The sequence below is a fragment of the Eptesicus fuscus genome, chromosome 1 (genome assembly GCF_027574615.1).
Source record: "Eptesicus fuscus isolate TK198812 chromosome 1, DD_ASM_mEF_20220401, whole genome shotgun sequence".
Taxonomy (NCBI): Eukaryota; Metazoa; Chordata; class Mammalia; order Chiroptera; family Vespertilionidae; genus Eptesicus; species Eptesicus fuscus.
The window spans coordinates 132,419,337-132,435,203 of NC_072473.1; the positions used below are offsets into that span (position 1 = coordinate 132,419,337).

At 41.7% G+C, this 15,867-nt stretch overlaps 1 pseudogene; it reads right to left on the reverse strand.

Moving 5' to 3' along the window:
• Nucleotides 1–3,293: 3,293 nt before the first annotated feature.
• Nucleotides 3,294–3,918, reverse strand: LOC103296422 (rRNA-processing protein FCF1 homolog; annotated as a pseudogene).
• Between the last annotated feature and the right edge of the window lie 11,949 nt (nucleotides 3,919–15,867).

The following is a 15,867-nucleotide window of genomic DNA, read 5'->3' on the forward strand; positions in this document are numbered from 1 at the left end:
TCTCCCATTTGAGTATTCCATACTTTGTCAAGATTTTTTTCAATGAGGCACAAGTCCTTACATCTTGTTATATTCTAAAATAGACCAAGGGCCCATACTTCCCTCCCACTGCTTTGATCTCTCAGTTCATTCAGGGGCTGGAATAGATAGCAAAAACAACAACAACAACAAAACAAAAACAAACAAAACCAACCACAAACACACACTCACAAAACAAACAAATAAACAAAAAACAACAACAACACCAGAGCATGTGGGTTGCAAACTTTTCTCTTCTGGTAAATGTTTGGGAATCCAATGACCTGTACCCAAAAGGAAGGACTGACTCTCTATATAGCAAGGGGTCTTAATGGTGAGAGGTGTTTCAATTCCCACTGAGGACAACATAAAAGGAAATGGAAAAGCTAGAACAGAAGGGATTATGATGGATTAAGTAAGGTCTTCCAAGACTCTTGGTGCTGGAAGATTCCATACTGCAAACACATTGCTTCTGGGTTTATTTGGGTGTAGTCCAGGTTTATGATTCAGCATTGTTTGGAATTGTCTAAGCCATCCAAAGGAATCCCCATGCATAATACAAATGCACACATTAAGAACAAAGCCAAGGATTTTTTAACCCTTTTTATGTTTAAAGTCATTTTTTTTGGTGAGGTGGCGGGGGGTGGGGTGTGTGTGTCAAATTATCTTCTTTCATTATATTCCCCACTGGTGTCCTGCTCATAAATGTTGATGTTGCATAATGAGTAGAGTTGTGAACAAGTTTATTTGCTTATTTGTTTTGGTGGAGGAAGGGGAACTTTTTTGAGAACAGAAAATTGGAACATTTGTTTAAGAAAAGTTTATGACAAAAGAATTTTCTCTGTTTTGGAAAAAACGAAAGCCAGATCTGTTTTGAGCCTTTCATGTTAGATAATAGTTTGAGAGTATGTCTTTACAACTCGTAAAATAACCACTGCACATATTATTTATCCTCTTTTTCAGAATAAAGTACACTTGAGAGAACTCAGAGATGCAGATTGGGGTGGAGTGTGCTATTAGCTTTATTTTTCTTCTGCAGTGGGGAAGGCAGATTGGGTAAGGGCACATGCATACACATAACATTTATGGCATCCAAGTTGCCATATTGCACAACCCCAGGAGACACCCTTACATTGTATCCTATGTGCATGATACACACTAGAATACAACAGTGTAAATGGTGAGCTCTGGAATTGTGCATCATTTAGTAATGTTCATATTTTGCTTCTAAATGCCTCTTTGGGGCTGTTGCCTCATCTAGTGTCTCTAGGAAGCATTATCTACAGTCCAAACCACCATGACAACAACTTGAGATCAGTATTATTACGACAGCAGTAGCTGGCAACTAAATCCAGTTTAAGATACTCTCCTTACTCTGATTACCTGCTGAGTGAAAGAATCACTAAGGCTTGGTTCCTGTACTCATGATACAGAACAGCGGGTGAACCATCAAAGGCATGAGATTTTGGTCCTCTGAGCTATGAGTTTGGTGATGATATTTTTTGAAACAAAAATCAGGACTAATGGTTTGGCCAAAGATTATTTATGGTCTATGAATATATTTAAAAGGAGACTTACAATAGCTTTTAGTGATTTATGTGACAAATCATTGTGTAGACAAGAACGAAACTACGAAATTGACGTTGTCTCAGGAATTTTAATATACACTCACTACCTATCATATGAATAGTTACCATTTATTGAAGGCTTGTTGTTGAAGCTTCAAATTGAGTGCTTTACAAAAATTATCTCATTTTCTTCTCAGGACAACTCTAGGAGGTGGGCACTATTGATCTGTTTTGGAGGGGAATAACTAAAGTTGTGAGATGAGAAATAGCTTACTAAGATCTTATCAAGGCTGGCAAAATCCATTCTCTTCAATGATACAACACTATACTGTCTCTTCTATTTAATGGAGCTTTTCACTCTGATTGGCAAGTCTTACTCTTTTGTTTGGGTCTGGAGTACAGCAAAACACTGTAATTCCAATATGCATAGAGATTTGCAACTCTCTCCTGTTGGTAGAGAATAAGACATTCCTTATCTCTTCAATTTAGTCCATGACAACAAATATTTATTGAAATCAAAGAACTGTGATATAGGAGATACAGTATATTGAGAAAGCTGCTCCCGAGTTCCTGCCTCAATGTCAGACAATCCAGTTCCTCCCCATATGTCCCTGTCCCCCGCCCAATGACACCACCTAGTGCTAGAGAGTGTGGGACAGTGTAAGTTCATGTGCCAGCCATTTAAGAGGAACTTCCTGGGACTCCTGCAGCCTCTGTGTCACTCAGCCCTGTGTCACTTGGTACCAGGCTCTTGGTTAGTAGTTATGGAATATAAAGATTAATGAATATTAATACTGCATTATTCCTTCTCTCAAGATGTATTGATGACTGAGAAAAGGCAAGCACACAAACAACTATCATAAAAGGCCAACTGTAATAAGTAATATATTTGAGAAGCTATTATGAGAGTTTTGGGAAGGTAGAAATTAAATCCCACAAGGGAGGCTTCTACAGAATTGGCATTTAATGAGGGCACTGGAAAATTGTAGGTGTATTGTGGTTACTATGGTTATATAATAATTTACCCTGAAATTTAGTTGCATTAAACAATCATTTTAGTTTGCTGAAAATGTTATGCAGAGGAATTTAGGAAGATCTCAGGTGGGCAGTTCTTGCTTGTGGTCTTTTATGTAGTTTTGATCAAATGTGACTGGGGCTGCAATCATCTGAAAACTCAAATGCCTGGATGTCCAAGATGGTGCACTCTCAGGGCTGGAATTGATGCTGGCCTTCAGTGGAAACTCGGCTGGGAGCTCAGCTGGGTTGCCAACTAGAGTGCCTATACATGGCCTCTATAGCATGGTGGTCTAATGCAGAAGTTGGGTAGACTTTTCTGACCTAGTCTTGGAAATCATGTAGCATCATTTCTGCAACATTCTACCGATAGAGAATCACTATGAGCAGCTGGGGAGGGGTCACAAGCCCCATTTCTTTTTCTTTCTTTTTTTTTTTTTGAAGTTGTGAGCAGTCATCTGATTTATAAAAAGATGTATCAAAATTTTAAATGGCACAAAATATCATTTTCAAAACAACATCATTATCATTTTCAAAACACCACCAAAAAGTGAGTGTATTTAACTGTTCTCAGCTCATAACAGCAAATGTGTGAGTGGGGCAACAACGCATGCTATAGCATGTTTAATAAACCTGCAACAGAGAAAGTTGTTTGAAGGAAAGCAGAGAAACTCTGTCTAAAAATTTTAAGTATTAGAACCGAGGGGCTCCATAATCATTTGGCATCCGCTCAGTGTTGTACCTATGGTTAGAAATGTACATGATGGAACTCCAGGGATCTTCCTGATTCTTTGTTTAAGGTCCCGGTCAACTGTGGCCACAATATAACACTTGTGCTGAGTTACTCTCTGTACTAAGCAGTCATCTGCATAGGTTCCTTTGTGTGTGCATGGTAATCGTTCAAATCTTGGATCCTTGGCGATCTTTAGAGCCACTCTATACTTCTGCCCCAATTTCTCAATTTCAGCCATTACACAGTCAGTTATACAAGGGATACACTTGTCATAGAGACAATCCATCATTGACTGCACTAAGTCCAGTTTGGCCTTAATGGAAAAGTTGATAAAGTTGGTATCAACCAGGATGTGGTAAGGTGGGCCTAGCTGTGTGTTATATTGAAAGAATAAGCAGGAGGGGTGTTGGGGGACTTCTCTTTCTTTGAGTGCACTGGGATCTTCCTTTTTTTTCTTTTTAGGTTTTAATCTATCCTTTTCTTTAAGCCTCTGATCTCTGAAACTAAGCATTCGCTTCATGGTCGAATACTTCCTTGTTTTCTTTTGCTTCCCCATGTTCACGCCGCACTCTTGTTTCTTCCGGAATCCCCCCCCCCCACCCCCCATTTCTTGATGGGAGGAAGGTCAAGGTCATATTGTAGAAGAGAATGTGCTGTCTACCACAAGGGTATGAGAGGTAGATGTGTGGGTATAGGGCCTTCTAGTCACAGAAAACAACAGAACCAGGAAAGAAGGATGCGCCACGTGTGTTGAAGGAATGGCAAGTTGTCTGGTTTGGCTGGGGTAAGGAGTGTGATGAATTGGGGGAGATAAATTTTTTTAATCCTCACCCAAGGGTATATTTTTATTGATTTTAGAGAGAGGGGAAGGTGAGAGAGAAAGAGATAGATAGATAGATAGATAGATAGATAGATAGATAGATAGATAGGAATATCAATGTGAGAGAGAAACATTGGTGAGTTGCTTCCTGTTCCCGCCCCGACAAGTGATGGAACCCACCACCTAGCTTTGTGCCTTGACCAGGAATCAAACCCACATCCTTTTTGGTGTATGGGACAATGCTCCAATCAACTGAGCCACCTGGCCAGGGCAGAGGAGATACATTTAAAAAACTATCCATAGAGAGCTTTGAATGCCAGAATCCTGAGTCTAGATTTATTGAGGCAACCTAGTGATAAGATTAATAACATGACTTTAAGTCAGCTAGAACTCTTTTCAGATTATCCTGTAACTATAAGCTGTGTGAATTCTTTACCCTTCCAGAGACTCAATGTTCTTATCTGCCAAAGAGGATAATTATAACTTTGTTGTAGTTTTACTTCACAGGATAAGTTAATGAATGTTAATCACTTATTTATATACTAGAGGCCCGATGCATGAAATTCATGCAAGAGTGGGCCTTCCTTCCCCCAGCTGCTGGCACTGGCTTCCCTCTGGCACCCAGGACCTGGGCTTCCCTAGAAGCCCTGGCTTCACCCGGAAGTACTTCTGGTCTAATTAGCATATTACACTTTTATTATTATAGATAATAAAGGGTGGCAATCATTATCACTCTGAGAGAAATATGGTAACCAATAAGAGTGTTTGAGGATAAAGAAACTTGATCATATTTGTCATTCAGGAAAATACCAGTAGGCAGCTAATAGGCCTGAAGTCAGAAAGACCAATTAGGAAGATTTGACATTACCTAGCTGAGAAGCCATGAGAGTCTGACCTGGGGTGGTGACTGGGGAGGGCGTAGAGTGACAAGATATTAAGCAGACAGAGTTTTGTTTAGTTGTTCTGGCTACAAGAGTGAGCAAGAGGGAGAACCTGACTTGGGTCCGAGATCAGAGGTGGGAGGTCAGAGTTCAGGTCCTCCTGGTGGGGCACTGCAAAGAGGTAGCATTTCTGCTGTATAGGGTTGCTCTTGCTCTCAACATAAAGGAGCATCTTCATCAAGAATCTAAAAGCAGAATCTGAGGCAGGAATTCTTGGGCTAGTGATTTATTAGAGGAGTGTTCTCAGGAGAAAGAGAGTGAGGGAAGAAGGGAGGAGCAGAGAAAGGAGGTATCCCTGGCTGCTATGGCTTAGTTGGTTGGGTGGGTGTGGTCACCAAAAGATTGCTGGTTTGATTCCTGGTCAGGGTGGGGGTTTTGGGTTCAATCCCTGGTTGGGGGCATGTAGGAGGGAGATTGATGTTTTCCTCTCACATCAATGTTTCTGTCTCTCTCCTTCTCCCTTCCTCTCTCTCTAAAAAGCAATTTAAAATATCTTTTTAAAAAAAGAGAGAAAAGAAAGGAAGGAGGTAGTGTCACCTGGAGAGCAGCTTCAGCCAATCCCACAGGGAGCCCTGTAGCTTGATTGGATCACGCAATTAGTCACACCTTGAGGCAAAGGGGCCTGCCTTTTGTACTTCCCAGCCAGCCACTCACTGGCTTTGCTGCCTGGGGCTAGTGGGGTAAGGTATAACGTCCCTTGCCAGATGGCTCTATGTGCATAAGAGCAATTCTCTGGAGAGGGGGCAGCTGTGAGCTCTCAGCAACCACCATTTCTAGCAGTTGGGGAACGGGGGTACTGGCCCAGAAAAGGGAATTGGATGAGGCACCACGAGTGTCCCTTATAAGGGGTCAGTGTTGTGATCAATCTGCTTGACACCTTTCCCGACTCAGGGAACCAGCGCAATTTAACTTCTGCTCAGCATGCTATGTTCATTTTAGAAAATTTCTTTCGGTTGCAGGCTGTGATAATAACTAATGTCTTGCGTTTAGGAGGTCATTTCTTCTTTTCAAAGGGCCCTAGAGTAGGGCATCATGCATGGGTAGACTGCTGAAATGCAGGCCAGCAGCATGTAGAGCCTCTTGGCTTACAGATGGGTAGAGAGGAAGGGAGAGGGAAAGTTAAGAGAGGCCCAGAGACCAGACAGCACATGGAGATATGCATTACATCATACTTACTGAAGAACTTTCCCCCTCATAATTTATGTCCCTCTCAAAGGACTCAGCAGGTGCTATTTATTTCATCTCTGGCTCTGTGATCTTCTGTTCCATGAACACTGGATTTGATGGAGATTAGACAAATCACTGTTTTCTTTGAAATGGGAGACTTCTGAAGCAATCTCTGAATGTAGTGCATGATAAATTTAACTTTTCATATAGGTACTGTTTGCTTCTTTAAAGTCAATATAAATGATTAAATGGGAGTAACTTATATAATTCAAAGTAAACACATACACACTTACTAAATCTTTAGATGCATGGTTTGGCTGCTTGCCACCAGAAATCTCCCACTTCCTTTTGCTTATTAGAAGCAAACACAAAACCGAATCAACACCATCAAGGGTTTGCCCACTTGGAAAGGATATTGCATTCCAGAGCAGTCTAAAGGTTACACTACTCATGACAATTGTATATTGTTTTCTCTAAAGTTCATGGGAAGATAATAGCCGTTACTTTCTGCCTTCATAACAGCTTTTCAGCACTCATAGTCCTTCTAAAAGGGAGAAGCACACCTTTTGTGCATTTTGCAAAGTGGCACCCCTTGGGCTCTTGTCAGGAAGTCCTACTAGATTGAACCTGTCTATTGACCTCCATGGTCCTGTCATATTTTGTTATAGCAGCCTGAATGGACTGAGACATCCTCAATTTCAGAAAGAGAAAAATATTCATGAAACCGCACACAGACTATCATTATTGGAGGTCAGAGGTTCTGTTTTCAGATGACAACAAATAAATGGTTTCCAAATACGTGGTAGATGCCATCGCATTGAGTCCTAAAGATTAAGTGCTAGTGGAGTTTCTCACTTCTACCAAGATTAATACTCTAGATGGGTATATTCTGTGACAGGAGATTCTGGATGAGTCTTTGAGCCTCAGATTCTGTATCTCTAAAGTGATAATATTTATCTGACCTGTCACACAATGCCAGGGGGAGCATGTAAGGACATAAATGGGAAGGAACTTTGCAAAGACCTAAGTGATGTTCAAATACTGCAAACCAGGGGATATTTAATAATGACACATTTATTTAATTTAAAAATATATATTTTATTGATATCAGAGAGGAAGAGGGAGGGAGAGAGAGATAAAAACATCAATGATGAGAGAAAAATCATTGATTTGCTGCCTCCTGCATGCCCCACACTGGGGATGGAGACCACAACCTGAGAATAGACAAGGATTGCTGGCAACTACCAGAAGCTGGAAGAGGCAAGGAAGGAGTCTTCTATAGAATCTTCAGATGGAGCAGGGGTCCTCAAACTTTTTAAACAGGGGGCCAGTTCACTGTCCCTCAGACCGTTGGAGGGCCGGACTATAGTTTTAAAAAAACACCTATGAACAAATTCCTATGCACACTGCACATATCTTATTTTGAAGTAAAAAAACAAAATGCAAAAACACCCGGCGGGCCGGATAAATGTCCTCAGCGGGCCACATGTGGCCCGTGGGCCGTAGTTTGAGGATGCCTGAGATGGAGCATGGCCTTCCTGACACCTTGATTTTAGATTTCTGGCCTCCAAAACCAGGAGAGAATACATTTCTATTGTTGCAACTCACCCAGTTTATGGTCATTTGTTATGGTAGTCCTAGGAAACTAATTCAGCACTCACCATAAAGAAAGCCCTCATCATGCCAGAGAGTGAGCAGAGTATTGAAAGACAAGGGAAGTGGGTGGTTGGCAATCTGCAATGCATGGCTTTTCTAATGAAAATGTTTATTTTCTGCCTTTCCTTTTAAAAGTAGAACAGGCACTTTAAATGGACCAAAAGAAAACAGCATTAAAAACTATAATAAAGGCAAGTTAGGAGAAGGTTGGGAAGGAAAGTAATCACAGCAAATAATAAGATTGAGTCAGTTGAGTGGCCTTATCTTGTATTAAGGAGAGACTTTTGGCATAGAATTAAGTAGGTGAGCATTTCCTCTTTAAAGTGGAGCATGAAAATAAAAGAAGAAAGGAATTAGGAATGAAAGCAGTAAAGGCATAGAAAAATAACACCTAATTGATTCAGAATATACACTGCCTTTAGCTCAGACTTTATCTTTTCTATTTTTTGACATTACATTTAGCTATTGATTCTTATCAAGTAACAGAAAAAAATTCATTGTTGAATTTGGGTGTCTGGGCAAAGGAAGTCCTGGGGTATTTGAGCAACTTTAATATGGTACCTAGTACCTACAGCTCAACCTGTGGTATTTATAATACAGACTTTTTTATGTCATGGGACTGACCTCTTCCCCAGAAGAATATGTAAAAGACTGAAGGGTCCCAGGTTCGATTCTGGTCAAGGGCACATGCCTAGGTTGCGGGCTTGATCCCCAGTGGGGGACGTGCAGGAGTCAGCCAATCAATGATTCTCTCTCATCATTGATGTTTCTATCTCTCTTTCCCTCTCCCTTCCTCTCTGAAATCAATAAAGATCTACACTAATAAAAGAGAAATAAGCAAATTGACCATACCTTCGTGACACCCACCAACCAATCAGGAATGAGTATTCAAATTAACCCAACAAAGATGGTGGGCTAATTTGCATATGCAGGTGCCGAGTGGGCAGGATGCTTGAGTCATTGCCATGGCAACGATGCAGGCATTCCACACCGCCCCAGCAGCTCCAGGCCTCTGGGCAGTGTGGGAAGGTGGAAAGGCAGCTCCAGGCTGGAGCGAAGGCGGTGCCAGCAGCCAGGGGAAGGAAGGCCCATTCTTGCACGAATCTTCGTGCATCGGGCCTCTAGTATATATATAAAAAAAGAATACGCATCCTTGACATGGGCTGTCATTGGGTCCCATAATTGTGGCTTGCCAATGAAGCATATCCTCCCCAACTGGACCTGCAGAACATTGTGCTGGAGAGTCACCGACCAAATCACTAAGTTCCTTATTCATCCATTTCAGTGCCATGGCCTGTGCTTTGCATCTGGCTTCTCACTCTCTAGGTGTGTGCTCAAAGGTCCGGCCACAACTCTTGATTATCCTGGCAGCTGGGAAGAATTGTCTCTTCCTCTCACACCTCCTCTCTCACCAGCTCTGCCAGATACAGGAGCTGAGAGGTGCGGTCTCCCTCAAGCTGTGACCTTGGCCTCATCCACGAGGGAAAGCTGGGTGCCTCCCTGGCCCTATGGGGCTCTGAGCACACAGGGCATGAACAGTTACAAGATATCTGCTCTGATGGAACTTCTTGACTCCTTGATTCTTGTAACTCTATCTGTTCTTCCTAATTTCTAGTATCTTCACCAGGCATTAATTATGTTGAACTCACCAACATTTTACATTTGAAATTGTAATCCTTAAATCAATTCACATAGGACTTTTATAATTATTATTTGTTAAGTTGTCATGTTATCTTTTGGAGATTGAGCAGAATAACTGGAACTAGCTGAAAGATAAAATAGGGTAAAAGGCAAATAAAAAGGTAAACCTTAAAATTATTGAAATGAAGCCTTTAGCCTATTCCAACATCTTCTGTTTTGTGATTTTTCTTTTTCTTCCATAGGTAATCAACAATTCATCATTGTACTGGTGATTGGTGTGGATGCTTCCTTATCCATGAAAAGTGAGTCTGAGCCAGGGAAGGGGAGTGTGGCCAAGAATCTCAACCACCAAGTTGTTGTTGTTGTTATTATTATTATTATTATTATTATTATTGGCCTGCCAGTGTCCAATCTTTCTTCTTTTCCACTGGAGAAACTCTGTCCTCCCTCAGTCCTTGTGATTTTTTTTAGGGGTAGGTTTTCTCCTAGGCATAGTTGAGAAACCCAAGCCTGGACAATCAGCACATTTTATCCCTTTGGCCAGAGTATTGGGTTCAGGGATGAACAAATAACTTATGCTTTTTTTGCTTAATTTAGTTTGAGTTTTAACTTTCTAATACTTTCGATTAAAAGAGTTCATCTTCACTAATATAACTGGAAATTAAGACCAACTGTGGATTGGGGACACCCTTAATCGCCACAGGCCAAAATTGGAACTAAATCCTTAATGAGGAGTTGATAAGGATAGTTTTTCAGGGTCCCCCAGCACCATCAAGAAAGAGGCTTGCTTTGATGGACCAACCCAGGTGTAAAGTCAGCCAGGCAGATATTTTCATTAGCTGTGAGGTTATTGTGATATCACAGATCAATAACCATTATTTAAACCATACAGTTTCCTCTTTTTGAATTCAGTGTTTATCAGCCAACTATTTGGACTTCATGTAGCCTTTGTGTTCTGGGAAGGGAGTGCATATAGCAGATGAAACCTGTGCCCTGGGATTTACTTGGTAGGGTACCATAAATGGATAAATTCATGGTCTGGTTTTTAAGTGAACCTCCGATGAGTTTGATTATTATGAACTAGTCCAACAGGTGAGCTCAACCTTGGATAATTTAACATACTAGAATTTCTGAACCTGCAAGTTTGAAAATCACATCCAAAACAGAAGTGTTCAGTGGCAAGTAAAGAACCACCTTAAAGATTAGCTCAAAACACCAAAATTTAAAATTACTTATTTGTTGTTTACTCTTGAGGGAGGGGTGGATTTGGTGTTTGTTCTTTGAATTGTATCCATTCATCTAAAAGATTCTGGTTGCCTTGTGTGGGCGATCAGTTGAGGGTTTGGGGGCTGATTAACTTGCCTACTTTTTTCCAAGACCTCAGCCACTAAACTTTGTGACCGTTTTTGTGGTTGCTGAAATGTTAGCTATGAAAAGTGGTCATCATAGCACTGATAAGATGTTCTAAGATGTTACTTGATAAAGTGATTCAGTCTTTTAGAATGTTTATATCCATGACTACTCGGGTAAGGCATGAGGTTCTAGAGAAAGGGGTAGAAAGTTGAATGTCTAATTTATTTTACACTATGGCTTATTACAACATATTCAAAATAAAGAATGCCATTTAGAGGCTATTTCTCTTCATTAAGAAGGCTTGATATTCCTATATGAATTGCAAGTCTTAAACTAGTCATAGACTTGCTAGGATTTTTGCTTATTAAGTGCAACAAATGCTGAATATCTACTATGTACATGGCATGGGTTGAGTAAATGTTCTCTTTTACACAATGTAAGTGCAAGATACTGTCAAAGTAATTTCATAAGCCAGATAAAGGCACTTACCATAAAGGTTGTAATATTTTTTAAATGTCAGAGCAGTAACTGAACAATTATAAGAGTTAGGGCACATTTTGTTGTTAATTTGTCATTCTTACTATGACATTAACTTCCTCACAATTGCTCATTTGACATTTTTCTAATCCAGATTGTGTGAGGAGCTTCACAATGGACATAGCGTTATTATTTTTATTCTTTTATACACTTTAAAAAAATCATACAAATTAAGCATAAATACGTTCTTGTTGTAAAAATGTTTCAAATGATGTAAAGGCAAATGTCCCCTTTTATTCCTACTCAATCTTACTCCCCTTCCTAGAAGTTACACCATTAAGTGTTTAGTGTATCTACTTCCAGCCCCTTCTGTAAGCATTTATGAAAATATATGTGCATATATTAGTGCATGGTTTTATTTTTGGTATGTGTGTTTATAAATTGGATCATAGTATATGCATTGCTTTGCAACTTGCCTTTTTCACTTAGTGGGATGTGTTAGGGGTTCTTTCCATATCAGTACATGTAGATTTATTAATACAACTAGAGGCCCAGTGCACGAAATTCATGTGTGTCCCTCAGCCTAGCCTGCACCCTCTCCAATCTGGGAACCCTCAAGGGATGTCCGACTGCCCATTTAGGCCCAATCCCTCTCACAATCCAGGACTGCTGGCTCCCAACTGCTCGCCTGCCTGCCTTCCTGATTGCCCCTAACCGCTTCTGCCTGCCAGTCTGATCACCCCCTAACCACTCCCCTGCCAGCCTGATTGCCCCTAACTGCCCCCCCCTGCAGGCCTGGTCCCCCCCAACTGCCCTCCCCTGCAGGCCTGGTCCCCCCCAACTGCTCTCCCCTGCAGGCCTGGTCCCCCCCAACTGCCCTCCCCTGCAGACCTGGTACCCCCCCCCAACTGCCCTTCCCTGCAGGCCTGGTCCCTCCCAACTGCCCTCCCCTGCTAGCCATCTTGTGGTGGCCATCTTGTGTCCACATGGGCCCACAACTGCCCTCCCTTGCAGGCCTGGTCCCTCCCAACTGCCCTCCCCTGATGGCCATCTTGTGGTGGCCATCTTGTGTCCACATGGGGGCAGCCATCTTTGACCACACGGGGGCAGCCATCTTGTGTGTTGGAGTGATGGTCAATTTGTATATTACTCTTTTATTAGATAGGATAATTCAACAAGTAGCTATTGAGCATTACTATTGAGTATTTTATTGTTGTTCAGCAAATATTCGCTCCCCATTCCTCAACTCCTCAGGGGAGAAGCATATTTCCCTGCCCCACTTATGCAGAAGTTGCTCTCATGACTTGTTTAGGCTAATGGAATGTGAGTGGTGAAAGTGGCAATGTGCCAGATCCTAGCAGAAGTTTTGAGAGGCATTGCAACTTCCTTTAGCCTTCATGGACTCCTGCCCTCCGCTATAAGAACGTGTCCCCCATGTTCTTCAATCTAGTCCCTGGCATGGGAAGACACATGGAACAAACCTGAACCCAACCCACAGCCTGGAACAAAGTTGCTACAGTTGACTGCAGAACAGTGAGCAATAGGTAAACATTTGTTGCTATAAGCTATTGAGATTTTGGGATTTCGTTAACTCAGCATGATTATAGCAAAAACTGACCGCTATTTGCCAGACTTTGTTCTAGAAGCTGGGAAAACGACAAAGATTCTTGTTCACATGGAATTGACATGGAAAAGCTGGATAATGTTCCATGGAATGGTTGAACCATGGTAAGGCATGGTTCCTTTTTCAGTCTTAAAGGCCTTTTGTAGAAAATGCTTAGCATGGAGGAGGGAAGATAATGGTGGAGTAAGTGGAAGCTACACTGACATTCTCCTAGGACCAAACTGGAATTACAACTAAAATATAGAAAAAAAACATCCTGAATAACCAACTGAAGAGTAGCTGGAGAGAACCCCTAATGACCAAGGATGGAAAGTGGAGACTGCATCCAGACTGGTAGGAAGTGCGGAGGCACCAGACTGCTGGCTGAGCTCCCACAGGCAACAGCTGAAGTTCTGGAGGGATATCTTAGCTGGGAGGACTTCGCACCAAGAACTCTGGGCTCTAAACCTCAATCTGGGCTCCACAGCCCAGAGCACCAGAACTGAGAAAGGTGCCCACATAACATGTGGTTGTGAAAAGCAGTGGGGTTCCTGCCTGCCAGGGAGAGATGATTGGAAATGCAGGCACCCTCTTAAAGGGCCAACCCATAAAATTTCATGTGCAGCCACTCATTTTGGGCTCAGGATAAGAAAGAAAAAAAGGAGCCAGGAAAAATGACTAAGAAGGTGTGGCCAAAGAAAATGTGGTGTCATAGAAGCCAAGGGAGTAAAATATTTCAAGAATGAAGAATGATAGACAGTATTGAATGCACTTGAGAGGGAAATGAAATAATCCAGAGAAAGACAAGTATCACATGATCTCACACATATGTGGAATGTAATAAACAAAAGAAACGGAGGAACAAAATAGATCCAGAGACATAGAAGCATGGGGAACCGGCTGACGAATCTGAGATGGAAGGTGGGGGTGGGTGGTGGGTGGGGAGAGATTAACCAAAGAATTTATATGCATAACCAATGAACACAGACAATAGTGTGGTGAAGGCCTGGTGGGGGGGACAGGTAGAGAGAATCAATGGGGAAAAAAAGGGGACATCTGTAATATTTTCAACAATAATTTTTTTTAAAAAGTGCTTAGCACACAATATTTGTGTCTTCAATGCTTCTGCCACCTCCATCCCCTCCTTTCCACCATCATTGCCACCTATTCACTTATCTCCTTTTTACTTTCTGCCTTAATTAACTGTGGAAGAATCCATTGGTTCTTCTCCCACTTTCAAAATACCCATGCATTATGGTAGGTGCAATTTCTAGCTATGACTTTAGTCCTGCACTCTTATGTTTGACGAAGTCAGTTTGCTTACTGCCCAGGGCACTTATCCTGTAGTGAACTTCTTGGTGGGCCACCTAGAATGTCCCGTTTAGGACTGAATACTCACTGGCCCAGCTGCTGGCAGTGTTGGCAGATGATGGCTTTCATACAATTCCCTCTCTGGGGATTTTTCTCAAATGAAGAGAACAGCCTCACCCAAGATTCACATTCCTTCCCAGGGACAGCCTACATCCACTGACTGGTTCAAAGAGGGTGCTCTCAAGACTTCTCCCCCTTGTGCAAGATAACTCTGAAAAGTCATCCCAGCTTCAGAACAACTAATGAGATTGGCTAAGGCCTTTTTGTGGGACCGTATCACAGCCCATCACCTTCCTTTGCCCGATCCTACTTCTTTCACTTGCCCCCTCCCCTAGGGGCTGACACCAAGAATACTCCATATTTTCTGAATGTTAAACTCCATCTCAGGATCTATTTCCTGGGAAAGTTGACATAAAATGCACCCCAGGTCCTAGGCCAGGGAGGTAAGGGGATGTGGGCAGATTAGGTGAAACTTCGTGGGTCATAGTAGACTTTGATTTACAGTATGGGATGAGCAACCACTAGAGGGTTTTGTGAGAAGGAGCAATGTTTTCTGACTAGCGTTAGGTTCTGGCTTCTATGTTGAGAATGAACTGCAGAGAGGCAAGGATGGAAGTAGGGAGATCAGTTGCCTATTTTAATAGTCCAGGTGAAATACGATGAGGGCTTGGACCAGGTTGAGCAATAGGTTTGCTGTCTGAGAGGGACTGCTCCTATTTTCCAAGCTCCTATTAAAAGGGAAATGAGGACTATGAGGTCATAGGGGTCACATGGTCATAAGTATGGCTGATTGCCCCAGTGGGAGCACTTGGGTGGAGTGGGAGAGGAACAGTTTACTTTAAATGTGGAGAACTGTTTCTAGAAGGAGGGAAAAGTGAAAGGCAGACCACAATAGCTGTCTACTTCAAGCATTGTTTACTCAAGACTGCTTTAAAACTTTAGAAGCATTCTCCTGCCTTTGCTTATATGTTTGAATCAATCTTGGAAAAATTCTCTGCCTGTAACTCACAATATATGCCACTACATCCATGGACTAGTCTTTAGAAAACAGAGCTAAGTCTTTTGTAAAGAACTGAGCCATGGGTAGATTTCATTCCGACACAATGTCTTTTAGAGTCCTTGTCTCTTTTTTAGAGAAGTTTTCTTTGCTGAAATACAGCTTACTCAATCTCTTATTTACTGTCACAATAAATGGCTTAAATGGTTGTTACATGTGTGCACCTGGTTTTCTCAAAAATTGTCTCTTTAGAACATTATCTCAATTTTCTGAAAAGAGAGAATGTGTGATGAACATTGCATTATTTATGTCATCTATGCTTCTGAGTGATTTTTGAAAACGCAGCATGGAAATTTAGGAATTAAAAGAGTAAAATAGGCTCTTCAAGTATTGCTGTCACAATGACAATGAAAGATTCTAAATACAGAAATGGTTCTGCTTTTCCTTGTCTGGGTGGTCTTATATATTTAACCATTATACTAACTCCGTGAGTGGTCCTTGAACAGAA